Source organism: Python bivittatus, unplaced genomic scaffold (genome assembly GCF_059951505.1).
Source record: "Python bivittatus isolate LINGU-HERP-01145 unplaced genomic scaffold, Pbiv_v1 ctg000020_np1212, whole genome shotgun sequence".
NCBI lineage: Eukaryota > Metazoa > Chordata > Lepidosauria > Squamata > Pythonidae > Python > Python bivittatus.
In genome coordinates this window covers 17,926,365-17,939,685 of record NW_028277030.1, presented here as the reverse complement: position 1 = coordinate 17,939,685, position 13,321 = coordinate 17,926,365, and positions in this window count along the sequence as shown.

Here is a 13,321-nt window from a genome sequence, read left to right as displayed (position 1 = left end):
AAAGATGTGAGGCCTTCTGCATAGCTTCCACATGCAGCCTTGTGTGGAGAGGGCTCTGCTAATAGAACTGAGAGAGGAGGTATTCTTATTTTCAAGAGGTAGAAGGACAACTGAAAAAAGAGATTCAAACACCCACTTGTTTTGTTTGAATTCATCTTTAAATTAAACATTTAATTTTATCTTTGTTTAACAAGAAGGTATAAGTCAATACAAACCTTGATGCAGAGCATACTACAAACACAGATTCCATTTAAACCAGAGCTATTCCTGTTGGGGATAATGGATTTTCAAATAGGAAAACATCGTATTAGAATTACTCAATACATGATTACTGCAGCAAGACTTCTTTATGCACAATTTTGGAAAACCCAGACACTACCAACAATACAAGAATGGTTGTTAAAACTGATGGAAATGGCAGAAAATGATAAACTGACTTGCTTATTAAAAGAAAACTCAAATAACTGTTACCTTAAAGAATGGAAACCATTGATGGACTATTTACAAAATGCAGGTGGGGTGAAGCTTACATGGGGATTTGAAGATTAGATTATAAATGTAATGGGATATGTTTTGACAAAGAATTATTCCTACTTAATGTATTAAAAACTAGCACCTATGATAGTCTTATTATTCCTAAGACCAGAGATAGATTGGAAGTTATCTATTTTTCATATCTTTTTTCTTTTACTTTATCTCACTTTTTCTTTTCCTTTTCTTTATAATTTGTATTTCCAATTTTCTTTTTCATTTCTAACTTTTAACTTTGTAACTTTAACATTTCAGTAAAATATTATTAAAAAAAAAAGTATAAGTCTAAAACTAACCCAACAAAAACGGAAAGTACAATAAAAGGGTCTTCTCAAAGAGTTTCCCCCAAAATAAATGAGACCGACAGAAACATGACTTGGTATACATAAAAATGAAGAGTGAAACACACAACAGTGTTTCCACTTTCTCTTATAGACTGTCTTTGTTTTCAAAGTGACAGTGCTGTCATGTGGCTGGTTTCAGTTGTGTCACAGCCTACCAGGTCTTCTCATAAGCCAATGGAACCACTTCGAGGGCATTAATTTGTGTGCCATTCTTTGACATTTTACTTAGGAATTTTTCCTGTTTTTATTAAGCTAACATCAACTAACTATCTTCAGCCTTAGCTATCTGCTTACAGCCTTTGAAGCACTTAGAGGCTGTGGCCCTAAGAATGCTTCCAATGTCTACTACCAAACTGTAATTTTTAATAAAAGAGTATGTTAAATATATGAGAAATAATATATTTAATGAATGTAATATAATTTTAATTTAATTTAGTTCTGGCTTCATTTACTTTGCCATGGCCCCAGGTATTCTGTGGAGTGTGGCTCTTAGCAGGCCAGTTTAAATCATGAGCCTTACCTCCCCACCCCCACCACTCCCCAAAGTTAGAGACCTAATTCAAAGGAGTTCAAAAAGTCTTGTTTTTTAAAAAAGGTTATAATTGGGAGATTTCATATTACAGAGCAGTATTTCACAACCTTTGCAACTCCTAGAATTCCCCAATCAGCATAGCCATTGCTGAGAATTCTGGGAATTGATGGCTATACATCTGACAGTTGTCAAGAAGATTGAGAATCACTCATCTGGAGGATGAGATAATTAGTATTAATGAAACTTTTCTAATAAGCATCTTGCAGTCTACAAAAACAAGCATATACTATACTATACTATACTATACTATACTATACTATACTATACTATACTAATATAAAATTAATATAATATAATATAATATAATATAAATCTTGTTCATCTCTGGTGGTCTGAGTTAAATGAGAATATTTCTGTTTATAATGGTACATGTGGTAGGTTTTTAGTATCCCATTTTATAACAAAGTGAGAGAAACGAGACACACATTTGGTGCAGAGCTTAATGATTTCATCAAAAGAAATGGCAGGTAGCCTGCTGCTAATTAATTTGATTGCTTAATTCAAGTCAGGGTGCAACTTGGGCCTCCCACTCCACTGCATTCTAGGCCACAGGATTGCTGTAGCAACAGAGCTCTCAACGGCCACATTCTCTCATGCAGGCAGTAGATCTTCTAGGACTGGGCAATGGATACAAATCCAGCCCCTCACAACCCAGGCCTCCTCATACACGGTTGCCAGAAATGATTGCTTTAGCACATGAAGAGACAATGGTAAAAAATGGAATACCACAAAGTATTCAGAATCTGGTTTAATTGGGATTAAAATAAAACCTGAGTTAGTGATATGGAAGAAGATCCAGTGTCCTACACTGGTTAAGATGTTGGTATAAGATTTGTGTCCATCTGGGCCACAGAAGCTCATTGGATCAACTTACATTCTTTCTCAGCTCAACCTACATCTCAGGGATGTTATTGAGGAAATAAAATGAAGGAAGATCCTCATGGAAGCAGCCTTGAGCTCCTGCAGAAAACCTGGAGTATATAGTAAATCTAAGAAATACTAGAAAGCTGACTGGAGGGAGCCTGTAGTTGGGGACCAGAAAAGTAAGTGCCCAGGTGCAGTCCTGTCCAAAAGAGGTGGCAAAAGTGGGCATGAACCAAGTTATACAAGGTTTTTTTGTGTTTTAAAACAATATTTAGAATTGGTCTCTGATTTTGAAGAAGACTTCAAGCAAACAGCCATAGCACAAACTGAAATATTTGGCAGAATGAATGAATGTAATGTAAATGTGTTCCCAATTTCCTGGGTTTGAATTTTTAAAATACATATTATTACTGCAACTGACCAATTTTGGTTTGTATGACAATCATACACATCCAGACACATGTCCCTGCAGTAGATTGTTGCTGGAATTCACACTCCTCCCTGATGCTTGCCCCCAAAGTTTGCTTTTGGGAGGCAAAAAGTAGCCCAGAAGGGAGAAGTTCTAGCAGGAAACTGCTGAGGGTCCTCCTTGGTTGAGATTTGGAGCACTTTCTAGAATAGGAGGTGGCTGCCTGTTGTTTAAAAACAAAGTGGTTGGTTGAAACACCTAGAATGTAAGGATGTTCTTAATCACAGTTTAAAATACACTCTTTGGCCTTGAGCTTAAGGAACCAAGTAGAAAGGCAGATGGAAAAATGGAATGGAGAAAGAAGGCTGGAAGAAAAAAGGGACATCCAGTTAGCAAGCATGCCCAGACATATCCCTCTTCTGCTGAATAGAGGGATTGTGTCAGATTTGAGGGAGCTCTCTAATGATTCCCTTTCTCCTTGTTAAATGTTTAGTAAGGACAATGAAGGGTCTGCTACCAAGGCTTCGTTCTGGTTCTCCAGAGGGTCACTGAACTTAGAAGTCCTCTGGGAAGATGTTGGAGAAGGAGAGCTGTGTGAGTCTGTGGTGGCAAAAAGTCAGGAGGAGTCTGGTATTACCTTTTCTGACTAACCCATTTCATTAAATGGCATAAACTTTTGTGAGTTGCAGCTCTGAGGAAGTAAATGGCCGCTCACAAAAGCTTACACCTTTTAATAAAATCGGCTAATTGAAAAAGATGCACCAGACTCCTGATTTTGGGGGAAGGTGAGAATGGCTAGCACAGCTGACACCATGGAAGCAGACACTCCTCATGCAGCACATCTGCTCCAGGGAAGGTTAAAGGGGAAGAAGTGTGATGAAGGCATTGGGCCCTGGAGACAGGTGGCTATTTCAAGTGCTGAGGCAGCATCAGCTAACCCTTGCTTAATCAATCAGGGTTACTGCATATGCTATCACATGCACTGTTCTGTGTTAATTACTTGAGAAAGTGCTTCAGGGCATTGCACACCCCTCCCCCCCACAGGAAGAGTAGATTCACAGTTTGAGGGTACTCCTACTCTCCTTGATCCCAGCTGTGACTGGATTTGTGAGTGACAACTGTGGTTAGGGAAATGTTTACATAGTTACAGAGAGAGCACTGTGATCTCAGGGACCAGGTCTACCACTTGAGCCTACCTGGTTTCTTAGATCCGGTGGGGAAGCCCTTTGGAAGAGGCTCCTGGTCCCGGAAGTTCAGCTCACTACTATGTGGGAGAGGACCTTCTCCTGAACGTGTTCCTCAGGGAGGTGTATCTGACCCTGACCGTCTCCCCGCATTTGGGAAAATGGTGACCAGCTTTCAGCTGGTGGAACTGACTTTCCGTTTAATGACACTGATGTTAATTTTGCCTTTTACTGTACTATTTTTTATTTTTGTTTTGCCTTCAGTGTTGTATAGAAAGAAAAGCAGGATATAAATTATATACATAGATACACATGTGTTGAGTGAAAAGAAAGCCATCATTCAGAAGGACTGACATTTTATGAACTCTGTCTTTAAATGCAGCAGAACATGAGCTACAATTACCAATCACCGTGGGGGCAGTATCAAAATGAGAAGATTTGCTTTGGCAAGGGGTGAGGGATTTATATACGTATAAATGGAGAGCAGCAACTTATTTTAAAAACTAAACCTGTAGATTATGGAAACTCTGATCCCACGTTTTTGGCTTCGTGCTGCCCTTTGGCATTGCTATCTGCAAGTTGGCTTTGCTTTGAACCCCTCCTACTTCTAATCATTCTGCTACAGTTCAGATTGATTTATTCATGAAAACTTTTCTCTCAACCTCCTTCATCAAAAGGATGAACAAAATTATCCATACCGTCATAGGCATATTGTTAAAATAACAAATAATTGGAGCTAGCTCAATGGAGAAGGAATATCAGAAAAAAGAAGAGCAGGGGTATTTGTGGAGGAGGAGTCAAAAAGCCAAGATGGTGGCCATGACTGTGTGATTCAAGTCCTGCTCTGCCCCCTTTTTAAGTGCATCTGTCCACAACACCTGTAAAAAAGGGACAGGGCTTCAATCCCCTGGTTGCAGATGCCATCTTGACTTGTTTGACCTCACAGAAGCCTCTGAGTTGAAAGAGAAGGAAGAAGAATTGAAAGGCAAAATCAGAGAATAGGGGAAACAGGAAAAAGAAGCAGCAACCAGCAGCAGTGACTACAGAATAAGGCCGCAGCAGAGAACTAACATCAAACTTTAACTAGGTTTCTCTCAGACTGAACCCTTATGTGTTTGTTCATTTAGTCTTCCTATTTCAGACATGCACCTAGAATACCCATGTCTTTTATGAAGTACACCCAGTTAATCTATTATTGACTGCCAAGTTAAAATTGCTTTCATCATTGTCATGATAAACGTTTAGTGTTCTTCCAAAAAAGATACAGGAGGGAGAACTCAGGACCTAAGGGAAACTACATTTCATAAAAGTGATATAACGATAGCAGAATACAAAACCAATTAAATAAAAATCAAAGAATGATACAGGCAAAACCCCCCAGTGATGTGTTTAATGGCTTTTCCATGTCTTATTAATTATTAGTGCAAAATTCAGCTTGACTAATTAGAGACTCTGCTAGGGAGGACAGATCCAATTTTCCCTGGTTTCCAGAAGGGTTTGTAGTCAGTAATAAGGCTGCACACTAATCATTTATAACGTCAGATTTGTAAGCTTCATCTAGCAAATGCTTGACTTGAAAAAAACTAAAAACCCACTGACAAAACGCTGATCAGAATGAAGATGTACTTGGACATTCTGCTCTCGAGTGAAATCCCTTAATGCTAATTAAAGCCATGCACTTAGACTGGGAATTTTCACCTTGCAATTAAGGATGCTGATTGCAACAGGTAATCACCATGTGGGTAAGATGGGGAAATAACACTAACATCATCCTGAGTAAGCAGCTGAAATAATCCCTGTGGGTCTAAATTTTATGTCTTTCCACACGGCTACTCCCCCATCCACCCATATCAGGTTAAACTCTCTCTTCTCAGCATTGGTACCAAAGAATAAATGATTCGTCTTCTGCTTTCTCTCTTGCTGTTCTGATTCTGGGCCATCAAGTCAGTGTCAGCTCTTGGTGACCCCATAGCTAGACCTTCTTCAAGATGACTTGATGCCCTACATACCCCTATAAATCAAGAAGATAAAGGATGCTTGAAAATGTGCTTTTACCTGTACAGCCTGAAAACTAGGAGTGGGTCATGTTCATATGTAATGTAGTAGCCCTTACATTTTGAGAGTTTTGTGCAGAGAAAGCTGAAAAGCCAAGCCAGGCCACACCACGGCTGCCTGCACAGGGCCATACATGTTATTGTTGCTGTGGGGTTCTGTGAGTTTTATTTATTCTGATTTTACTGAATGTTGTTGTAAGACACCTAGGATTATCATGTATAAGACTGATAACTGCCTTCTTTTGACTCTTGAGTTCAACCCATCCTCTGAAACAGCTCTTTGCCCTGCCTTTGTGACAGGGCTTCCACACGTGTGACTTGCCTCTTACTTTTTCTAGTTCAGTGCTCCTAAAGCTGCATGCTACTTATATAAGTAGGACAAGCTAGCTTGGCATTCTGACATTATCTAAGTGATAATGTCACAAGCTAGGTTGGGTTCACTGTTAAGACTGGGATGTGTAGATCTAATGAACAGGCAAAAGGCCAGTGAGGTGATGGATAGAAAGTAGCACCTCCAAATCTATATCTTCCAAGGAATTGTGGATAGGAAGGATCTCTTATTGATTTCCTTAAGAAAATACGACTGTATGATGTACACAAGGGGATTATGGTCTGAACATCTTCACCCCCTGAAAAATAACCTAACCCCCTTTCCCCAACTATAACTGTTATTGCTTTTCAGAAAACACCTGGCTTTTCACCTTCCTATTTCTCTAACCCTAACCCTAACCCTTTGCTTCCATAGTGCTCTTTATCAAGTGCCTACTAAGCAACCTTTGCATTTTGGCACACTGCCCCAGCTGCAGCTTTTTCCTCTCCATAAAGAGCACACGCGTAGCTCCTGTCAATAAGAAAAGAACAAATGATGGGGAAGAATGACGAAAGAAGCAACCTAAATGTGAATTCTTTAAACTTGTCTACATGGTAGACAAGACCATAGTAGTAATGGTGTAGACTATTACTACTGACCATTAATGCTAACCACAATAATGTACAGGTTCACCTAACTTCCCAACCTCCGTGCCTTTTCTGCCATGCTCCCCAATATGTTGCCTCCATCTAATCCCCAGCCTATTCTTGAGGCACCATTAAGTTGCCCTTAGCTAATCTGGTTTCAGAGTTGTGTTTTTTCCTTTAAGCCAACAGCAACCAGCATCAGTTTCAAGATGTGCAAAATATCATACATGTTACTACAGACAAACAAATGACTGTGGGGGGCAGGATCACCCTGGCACCTCCTGGCCACTTCAGGTTGAAGGGTCACACCCACCCTGTCGTCCCTGGGCCCTCTCCCTTAGGTCATGCCAATTTAGAGAGAGGGAGAATCTGGCTCTTTCCACCTGGGCCTCCCCTGACTTTTCACCTCTTGGTGTCTGCAGATCTGAGAGATGATGCATTAGGAACAGCCAGATTATTCTGCTGCACCCACCACCTTCCCAGACTGCAAATCAGCTACCCTGCAGATGCAGGCAGAGAGAGAATTAGGCCCAGGTTCAAAGTAAGACCACAAAGCAGGTGATTATTACCCTCGGGGAGAGCCCCCCCATCAGATGTTGGGTGGAGTTGCATTAACAGCAAGCTGAGTGCTAATCCCTCTTTTAAAGAAAGAAAGAAAACCCAACTAGCAGCAGACTCAGAGGTGTCCAGTAAAGCAGGAGAGAAGCTCTCTTGCTTTACTGGGCAAAGCCCTGCTCTGCAGATGAGCTGACCACCAGGCTTGGGGAGATACTGGGCATTGACAGATGGCTAAATCTGCAGGCCTCCCCCTCTGTCAATACCACATGCCCGGTTCATGGTTTCCTCCTAGCTGGTGAAGTCCTGAAAGGGGAGGACAGCAAAGCCAGAGGATTTAATCAATGCCTTTGCTCAACACACCCTGCCCTTTGGGAGTCAGGAACCACCCATCTGGTGACAGGCCAAAACAGAAGCAGGATTGGGGTCGGCAGCAGGAACAGCCAATTTTACCCAATGGAAGGCTGGGTAGACAACCCTTGGAGCCATGAGGAAAGGCCGTTAAAGAAGGAATTGTTTTGATAATATTAAATAGATCTAAGAAGTGATGATGAATCTCTAGAAGCAACTGCTAAGTTATTGGACAGGAGTATAAAGCTGGAGTTGAGAAAGAGAGAGAGTGCACAGTCAATCCCCCAAGAAAAAGGATTTAACTAGAGCAGGATCTCTCTGGTGGTTCCTTTTGTTCCTGAGGAATTGCTACAACGGATCTTTTCCCCCCCAAATGCAGGCGTTGCTTGGTGAGCATGTTAATGAAAGCAGTTCTAGTATTCATGGAATGTATAAGGGAATCCTGTGCCTGATCTTCTACTTACAAAAGAAACAAGAGAAAAATTGTATTTTATTACTTGAGTGTGTGAGCACATGCCATGAGCACAGTGGTTGTGGAAGAAGATCATCCTGTTATTTCTGATTACTTAAGACTCAGGTAACCATGAGCAGCTGTGTAGAAATGTTGGTTGCCTATATGAGCTCATAGATTTTGTTTCCTCCCAGTTTGTTGTACCATGTCATATGGCTAGTTTTTCCTTAAGTTGCATAAATATATGTGCAACTCTACAGCTGCACAGTAATGCCAATTTTAAAGTAAAGGAGGCCTAGTTATTCACCACTGTGCAATGATGAAGTATTGTACAGTGAAAAATAGCCTTGCACACACCCAACATGATTTCCTGCCTGCAAAATCCCTTTCCCCCTCCTTGAGGTCAACAGAAAGGTGGTCAGGAAATGTTGCAAAACAGGTTCTGTGGCTTTTCACGGAGTCCCACTGCTGAGAGTTAACAATATTGCTGGATTGAAGCTCATTTGATTTGGCAATTTGGGGAAGCAAAAAAAGCTACAATAAAAATTGCCTGGGAAAATATGGAAAAGAGCAAGAGTGGGTGTATAAAGGAGATGAGAAATGAGTAGACTTACTTTCTTTGAAAATATTTGCAGGCCCTACTGCTTCTCCTTTCTCTCTTTCCATTCCTGCGTTCAAATCCAGATTGTCATGGGTAAAAGGAACGGCTTTCTTTTCTATGAAATAATCTGGGACATGCAAAGGCAATTCTCCTTCAGTTTGGGTTACGGTGGCATTCACCACTAAGTGTTGTTGACTTGCTCTTACTGTCTTGGGCTGATCAGAGAATCCTAAGAGCGGGAAGGTGTCGCCTAGGTCATATGACCCATCCCTGATAGTTTGTTATTCAGTCTCTGCTTGAATGCATCTAGAGAAGGGAGTCTCCCGCACCCTAGGTAACTGGTTGCATTGTCAACCTGCTCTTACTATTAGAAAGGATTTCCTAACAGAGAGCCAGAATATTCCTGTAACTTGATTATCATTCCATGTCCTGTGTTCTGGAATTATGACCTTCTGTGTAACAGCCCTTCAGCTGTTGAGGACTGTTTTCCTATCTCCCCTCAGTCTTTTCTTGTCAAGGTTAAACCTGCCTATTCTTTCAATCTCACCTTGTAGGAGTCTTGAATTCCCTAATTTGATCCCCTTCTCTCGACCCATTCTGGTTATTTTCTGACCAGGATCTGACCAGCATAAAATAGAATGAAACAACTACATCCCATTTTGGAGACTTATTTTTATTGATACAGGCTAACATGAAGTTTACCTATTATCCATGGTTGTTATGGTCATGTTTGGGCTATGTACCAATTTTAAGAGCTTTGTTGCCTTGTTTGTGATGTGGAATACAGTTTTTCTTGGGTCGAAATGGCACACTGGACTAAATAGATAGATTAATTGCCTGGAGGCTGGCAGATGGATGCTCCTTATATTGAAGCTAGTTAGTCCTCCAGCTTCTTCTCTTTTTTTGTAATTAATTGTTTTATTGTATTATAAGATGCAAGTAATTATCTTATTAGCTAATTACTTGCATCTTATAATACAGTAAAACAATTAATTACCCAACTCACCATAGTATTTGTACAATATGAACTAGAAATTGTTAGTACTATAATAATTTAGATAACTTAAGCCTTTAAAGATGAGAAAAAATGTTAACTATAATTCTGAGGTTAATGAAGATAAAATTGCTTGAATTGTACAGAATGGGTTTAGAGAATTCAATGTGGCATTGATAGATTATTGCAAAATGCACTGAATTATTTTGTAGTATAATAACAGTTTCTGTCTTGGGCTTAATGCTTAATACTGAGGTCTCCACTGTATTGTTATTTATTTTGTTTATGAAAACAAAACAAAACAAAAAGAAGAAAAAGAAAAAAGCTGCTTGGAAAAATAGATAACTTCCCCTTTCTTTATATTCCAACAGATTTGCAATATTTATAAGCATTTAGATTCCCTTAAACACCATACTGTAAGTGTTTGTATCTGCCTTTCTGCACGATGTATTGTATATACGGAAGCCATTCTTGCTTAAATTTAATTAAACTTCTGTTGGGGATATTCATTGTTAATTTTGCCATTGTTGTGTATTCTCCACGTTTAAGTTCCCAATCAGATATTGTCAGTGTTGTATTTTTCTTCCAATATTGGGCAAAGTTTATTCTCACAGCCGTAAGCATGTATCTCAGTAAGTTGTAATATTTCTTGTTAATATATTCTGGAATTTTACCTAGTTAAAAACTTGATTTCATTTCAAATTTAATTTCCAAAATTCTCCAAAGGGTACTATGTATATCTTACTAGCAGTTATGAGGTGTTTTTCATGTCCACCCCAGATGTAGTAAAATGTTCCTTCTGTATCATGACATTTTCAACATTTATTACTGAATGATTTAAATATCTTGGAAATTATTCTCAGAGTTGTGTACTATCTGTAGAACATTTTATATCAGTTTTCTTTTAGGTTATAACTTGGAGTAAATTTTATGGATTTGGTCCATAATTCTTCCCATTGTTGTATTGCGATTGTTTCTTTTAAGTTTTGCATCCATTTTATGTCTCTGTGTCATATCTGAATAGGAAATTACATATGTGGCCTAACTGATGACACTGGTATTGTAGGAGCATTTCAAATTCGATCATGTTTCTTACAGTCCCTCACTCATTCTTAAGATCACATGTTATCCTTCCAGCAATTTATAAGTACATCAACCATGGTATATTCTGGCCTTCACTGAGTAATTCTTGCTGTTTCTTTAATCTGTTCATAGAATCTAAGTGAACCATATCTGCATATGTAATTTTTTTTTACTATAATTGTCTCCAACATGGAAAACATTTGGAGGAGAGGCTAAGAATGAAATTGTTGGCCTTATTATTTTCCTTATGGAATTTCATGCTTTCATCAGATTTGTCTGATCAGATGTCCTTTTAAATTTTGTCCTCTTTTGTATCTCTGTACCATAGATATCTGTGGAGTGCATTGGCTAAGCCAGCTCCTTCCAGTATTGATGTTCTACTATTTGGAGTCCTCCAGCTTCTGAATTTCAGAGGGAAGGGAAGGGAAGGGAAGGGAAGGGAAGGGAAGGGAAGGGAAGGATGCATACATGCATAAAAGTAGCTTATTCTCTGCCTTATATCAGTAGCCCCAAAAGCCTTCTCTTGCTTCAGGATATTGTGCATATGTACAGAATTAAAAGATCAAAGCCATAGAAGGCTTGAGTATATGCAGTGGCCTAAGACCTGACTCCTTGAGGACTCTCTTGGAAGACCTACAGGAGAAAATCTGGTAATATCAAATGGGGAGGAAGGATTTATGCATTGCAGGTTTGCTTAGCATCTATATACATGGGCCAATTTCTTGCACACCTGACCTCCCCTGTTGAAACATGGTGGTCTTTAAAAGTTAAGCAGGGTCAGGCCTGGTTAGTACTTACTTGGGAGACTAGCAGGAAATCCAAGGGCTGAAAGCTAGACTGGGCAGGCAACTCTCCATTATCACAATGAAAAATACATGGATGTATCCGTGAAGTCACAAGGGATCCAGCTCAACGTGAAGGAGATTTATTCTAACAAAGCCACAAAACAGCACCCCCATCACCCTCTGTCATAAGCAGACGACTGTTTCCTCTTCTTTTGTTGACAGTGTGTGATAATCGGTGTAGAAACAGGTTGGATCTCCAAAGCCACCTGAGAATTGGAAGAGAACAGCACCTCTTACCAGTTTTTCCTAGGTGTAGTCAAACAACTTTGGTTTGGATTGTTTGGTTTCCTCATATCAATCTATTATATATTAGGGCAAATCTGGGATTCTTTGCCTCCATTTCTACCTTTAAATAAGTTTAAAAGTAAGCCAGGTGTTGATATATATGTGCTAAAGGATTTTGATCTAGACTAATGGAACGGGCCAAGGATTGATGGCCACAGACTCCTTCAGAATATGGGCAATATTTTGCTTTCCTAGGATGTCTGCATTTTCAATGTTTTGGATCAGTCTTGTGCCTTCCTGGAACCTTCTAGATGTGTTGAACTACCATTCCAATCATCACTAGCCAGCTCATGAAGATGGTTAGAACTGTAGTCCCACACATCTAGAGGCAATAGTTAGAGGAAGTTCCACTCCTAGAATACCCCAGTCATTGCCAAGCATTCTAGAAATTGAAGTCCATATATATGAAGAGCAACCCATCTGAGAAAGGTTGATGTAGAAGGTGACTAGTTTGACTGATTTCAAAACAAGACTTTTATAATTTTCCAGATGTACAGTATATTTAGTGCTAGAATCTGTTCAGAAATACACTAGGGACCAACTTGGCTAAGAATTTGCTGAGATTGTTCTGATTACTTTCTATAAATTAATTAAAATATACCGTAGTTAGATGTGCTTCCTTCATGGTTTGGTTGGGGATACCTGTAGGGAAATACTCTTGGAAAATAATTCATCTGTGCTTTTCAACTATAAGCATTCTTACATGCTGGAATGCTAGAGGGTCCCAGAAACCAGAGGAATACAGGATATGTTTGTGACTACAACAAGGTCAATAACTAAAGGGAACAAGATGTTTGATCTTGGAAAGCTTTTTCAGAGAACATGCTTTCTTTGATAGTGGAACTGGATATCTTTTAATCACCAGGATTTGTCCTTGTTTTATTTGACTTTTTCTCAAGGAACTCGAGGCAGCATACCTAGAACTCCCTTCTCTAAGCTTTTCTCATAGCTTTGTGAGATAGTTTGGATGGAGAGATAGTGAACATCCATGGTGAAAACTGGATTTAAACTTGCATCTTCCCAGTCCTAGTCCAACACCTAAATCCAGTATTTTTCCACCTTGGCAACTTTAAGATGTGTGGACCAACTCCCAGAATTCCCCAGCTACACATCTTAAAGTTGCCAAGGTTGAAAAACACCATCTTAATCATTATCCTGCTAGGATAGTTGGCCTCTAGATAGATTTATCTGACTGTCTGCTTATATGTCCCACAAAAGATG